The sequence below is a fragment of the Polypterus senegalus genome, chromosome 1 (assembly GCF_016835505.1).
Source record: "Polypterus senegalus isolate Bchr_013 chromosome 1, ASM1683550v1, whole genome shotgun sequence".
In the NCBI taxonomy this organism is placed as follows: Eukaryota; Metazoa; Chordata; class Cladistia; order Polypteriformes; family Polypteridae; genus Polypterus; species Polypterus senegalus.
Window position 1 is genome coordinate 116,502,067 of NC_053154.1, and position 5,067 is coordinate 116,507,133.

At 38.2% G+C, this 5,067-nt stretch overlaps 1 pseudogene; it reads right to left on the reverse strand.

The window, feature by feature from the left end:
- Positions 1–538: 538 nt before the first annotated feature.
- On the reverse strand, positions 539–2,317 carry LOC120527548 (annotated as a pseudogene).
- Between the last annotated feature and the right edge of the window lie 2,750 nt (positions 2,318–5,067).

Here is a 5,067-nt window from a genome sequence, read left to right on the forward strand (position 1 = left end):
ATAAAGCAATAGGTTATGTAAAGCAGAGTTTTCCTGAAATGGTAAGTTCAAAAGTAGCAATCCTCTAGAACAGGGGTGTCAAACTCAAATACACAGTGGGCCAAAATTGAAAATTTGGACAAAATCGCAGGACAACCTTGATATTTATTTAAAATATTTCTACAATTGAGGAAGTTTTCCTTCTCATCAGATATAATGATGGACCTTTTCATATGGAAAGAAACTTAAGTTTTGCTTAAACATTGAATCTAGAATAAGCAAAGCTTAATACTATAAACACATGTGAAATCAAATGTCAGATTAAAGACACATCTGTGGCATTCATTGCTTAAATAAAATGTAAAAACAAATCTTATGCCTCTTTCTCTATTTGTAGCCTGCTGAGTTAAATTTCAATGGTAACCTTTTTTCACAGGCTAACAATAATAATAAAAATTTCCTTCCATGAAAATCCAGCCATTCAAGTCCATGCTTTGGAGTAGCAAGGATAATTGCATAAACAAAACATTCATTCAAGCTCAGTTTGCTGCACTCTGATCTACTCTGATGCACATTGGTCCAAGCCAGCTACCTGGCATCTCTTCTTGGATGCTAGCTCATCAATGTTTGGGGTCAGGCTCTGAGCTGAGGAAATCCTCAGGATTAAGTGAAGGTGTTCATCAGTGTTATGACTCCTGTGTGATGTTTTGTTCATCTTCATCAAGGAGAATAGTTGCTCACACAGATATGTGCTGCCGAACATAGAGAGCATTTGAGCAGCTTGGGTATGGATCTGGGGCATTGTGTCAGGGATGTAACCTGGAAACTGTGCAGCACCCACAAAGTCATACTTTGACTTCAGCGTGTCACCACACTGGAGTTCAATCAGCTCCATTTGGAGGTTAGTTGGTGCGCTTTCCACGTCAACTGCAAACAGATTACTAAGCAGTTAAAACCTACATTTCTGGGCATCAAAGTTGGCAAATCGCTGGGTAAACTCAGCACTGAATAAGACAAGTTTTTTTAGCAAACTGTGCACTTGAGAACACAGCGGTAGAGATCTGCGTTTTTATGGTTTGGCAGCAAAGAAAATGGCCCAGGTTTCCATGTAGCATCTGAGTATCCCACAGGCACAATTTTGTTTTTAAAGCTCCCACTGGTGTGATAATATGGCCCGCCCCTGAACCTGCAGGTTCATCACATTGAGATGGCTCATGATGTCACATACAAATGCCAGCTCAGACAGAAACTCTTTATCCCCGAGCTCTGCTGTGTCTTTCCCTTTGCTTTCTAGAAACTGACAAATTTCCTCATGCAGCTCGAAACATCAGTTCAGTACTTTTCCTCTTCTTAACCATTTCACCTCTATGTGATACATGTCTGCGTATTCCAAACAACGCTCCTCCAGAAAAGACTTGAACTTGTGGTGACTGAAACCTTTAGCTCTTATAAAGTTAACTACTTGTGTTATGGTGCTCATAACATGTTCCATCTTCAGGGCTTTACCACACAACGATTCCTTATGTATGATGGAGTGATAGACAGTTAGCTCACCTGCACAGTTCTCCCCCTGCATCTTCTCCCAAATCCTGGTCACCAATCCACTCTTTTGACCGCACATCGCGGGCGCACCATCTGTCATTAGTCCCACAAGTTTATCCCAAGGTAGCCTCATTTGAGTTGCACATTTGGAAACTTCTTCAAAGATTTCTTTTGCTGTGGTTGTGCCATGCATTGATTTTAATCCCAAAAGTTCCTCCGTAACGCACCGATTTGAGTCCACTCCACGGATGAAGACTGACAGCTGGGCAGTACCAGATGTGTTGCTGCTCTCATCCACAGCAAGGGAGAATGCAATGAAATCTTTTCCCTTTTCCATCAGCTGTTCATGTAGATTTGTGGCAAGATCACATGCACGATCCGATACTGTGTTTCTGCTAAGGCTCACATTTAAAAATGCTTGCTTTTTATCTTGGCACACGACTTCGCAAACTTTGATCATGCACTTTTTGACAAACTCTCCCTCATTAATCCCTGATTTTGCAATATCTGCTGCCACAATAAAACTAGCCTTTACAGAAGCCTTTTGTGAACATAGTCTGTCGTGAAACCAAACTTCTTTTCATCTCCTCTACTTTCTGGCACTTTTGTGCTATGTCCAGGTCCTTGTACTGGTGGTGGTGTTTCGTTTCATAGTGTCCTCTTATGTTATATTGTTTGGTTACAGCTACGTTGGCTCCGCACACAAGACAAACAGGTCTGTCCTTACATTTGTGAACAGATATTCTGCTTCCCAATTTTCTAGAAAGCTTCTGTTTTCCACCTTTCGTTTGGCCATTTTTGGGAGGGGTGGCCCGAGGTGACTGGTAGCATGAGGTCGCTAATGAATGTCAACAGAGGAGGGGGCGCTTGTGGGTCCTGATTGACGTACCAATGCACCAGCAGAGCAATCTGGGATTTGTAGTATTAGTGGTGCATGTGCTGTCTACCGGCGGGCCAGCTATAGGAGACATTTGGTATATTCTCGCAGGCCAAATATAATTACACTGCGGGCCAGATTTGGCCCGTGGGCCTGAGTTTGACATCTGTTCTCTATAACAACTGTATTCCTGCAACTGCTTTTCATTTTACTTCATTCTTTTATTTACTAAACCATTTGAATAACACAAAACAGGCACAAGCCTTGGATGGAACTTCAGCCTATTGCAGCACACACAAACTAATATTAGACTCAACAACTTTAGACACATCAAACACATGTTACTGGCAATACATAATAAAAAAATATACAGACACTTGGAGAACATGCAAACTCCATGCAGACAGGCCAAGAATTGAACCCATGATCCTAAGTAGTCTTAACCTACTTACCCTCAAGAAAAAAAGCTATCTATATAATATAAGCCGATTTTTGTCCATCTGGCCTCAATACTCTGTTGTTTGTGTTCAGTATTAATATTAGCAATTTGCCATCCATTGGAATGTACTTTGTAATACATCTAGTTATAAAATGCATTTCATTTTTTATTCCAACGGATGGCACATATCAAACATTAGAACTGCTCTTGAAATTCATGTATCAAAAGGTATATAACAAAAACTGGCAATATAACTTAATAAAGGAAAATTTGGAATGGATATATCGAGAATGCTGCTTTGAGCAAGCATGCCATGAGGGACATTTCGGGCTGCACATATTCATTGCACACCTGTTGAATTCATTTCAGGTTCAGGTAAAATTTCTGCACTTAGATTTACGGAAAAGACCAATAGTGATCTCAATATTACAAGAAAGACATAATGGCAGTGGAGAAAGTAATGCAAAGAATTACTCCGCTAAATCCATTTCTAGGACTATGTGCTATGAAGAGAAACTGCAAAAATTGAATGGACCATTATCATCAAAGTTTTTTTATCCTCATGTTCTTAAATGCTGTTAGTATGACAATAAGTCTAAAGTAAATTCAATATATTAAATGCTGCAAATAAGAGTGTTAATGATTCCTTGCCACATACCACAGGGACCCACATAATATATCCATGCAATTAACCTTTTTGCTAATTGGGTATCTGATAAATACAGACATAAGATATTCCCAATAAATTAAAAATAAAACTATTTTACTAGCCACATACAATCAACATAATCAGAGAAAACCACTTGCCCCCTTATGAGGGTGTGTGTGCATGCGTGTGTAAGTGGACACTGTGGTGAACTTTCAACCTGCTTTCTGCATCACTGCTGGGATAAGCACCTGCATCTCGCAAACCTGAGTTGGATTAAGTTGGTTTCAATATAAGTATATATGTTTAACTGGGTAGGAGGTAGGATAATGCTTAGGACAAAAAAGGAGTACTAAGTCAATCAATGCAAGAACATCCACGATTTGCATTTATCAGTCCTATAATGTAAAATATTTAATTTAATTTTATTATCTATTGATATCATTTGCAATGTCATGGACTATTAATTTTGTAATACATGCTGATCCTGTTTCTGTCTTATTGCACGTATACTTTAAACTTGAGCCTTCTTCAGTCTCAGCATATGTATAGATGTCAGAGACAGATAAAAAAGAGACAGATAAAAAAAAAACTCCATTTACACCTTGTTATCTGTAGTGCTTGAAGAAGGAAAGAATGTGTTTTAAATTTTAATTTATTCTCAAGAAATGTAAAAATTTAAGTCTCATGTCTCATTAGTATGACATCCTTTTATATTGTCTTTTATAGTAAACTGGCTGCAATACCTGGCGTTGCCCAGGAGGAAAATAAAGTTTTTTTTTAATTGTTTGAGAAAAAAAAAACCAAAACCCACAACTTTAAAAATAAAAAATAAACAATGAAGACTCACTAATGTGCTTGCCTTGTGGTCTTGTATGTATGTTATCATCCAGCTGACGTTTGGAACTGGCCAACTCTAACAGGGGTGCGGTGGTGCTCAAACATAAAGAATGCTGGCAGTCACCTCCAGTTCGCCCTCTGGTGATCGTTCCAAGTGTCATATGGATGATAACATGCATACAAGACCGCAAGATCACCCCCCACCCTACCCAGAAGGGTGTGGGTTAAGGTTGATTTCATCCTGCATTATTTTTAGTCAACCGTTGAGAAACATGTGTACCAAGTTTCATGAAAATCACTCCAGCTGTTCAGAAGTGATGCTGGAACATACCATACAAACACACACATACATTGACATTTATATACTGTATATAGATTTCTCCACATTCAATGAAATTAACTGTGCTTATTTTGGACAATACAGTAGGTACAAAATTGATCTTATTTTTTCTTTACAAAATATTAACATACCATAACAACTGATTCCACATAACCTAAATTTAAGATTTCCAGCACTAAATTGAGAATGAGTGTAAATGGAAGTAGGGGACACAGCAAAGTCAGTTGAAACATAACATGGTTAAAAACTACCAATTTAAGAAGAATAAAATATAACAAACTGAAAACTGCTAGAAGTTTAGTTTAGTATATTTTTCCGGTATATAGCCCCCACAATGATTCACGCAAATATATTACAAATATAATACATTTACCTGTTATGTAATTAACAGCTCAGGAACAATG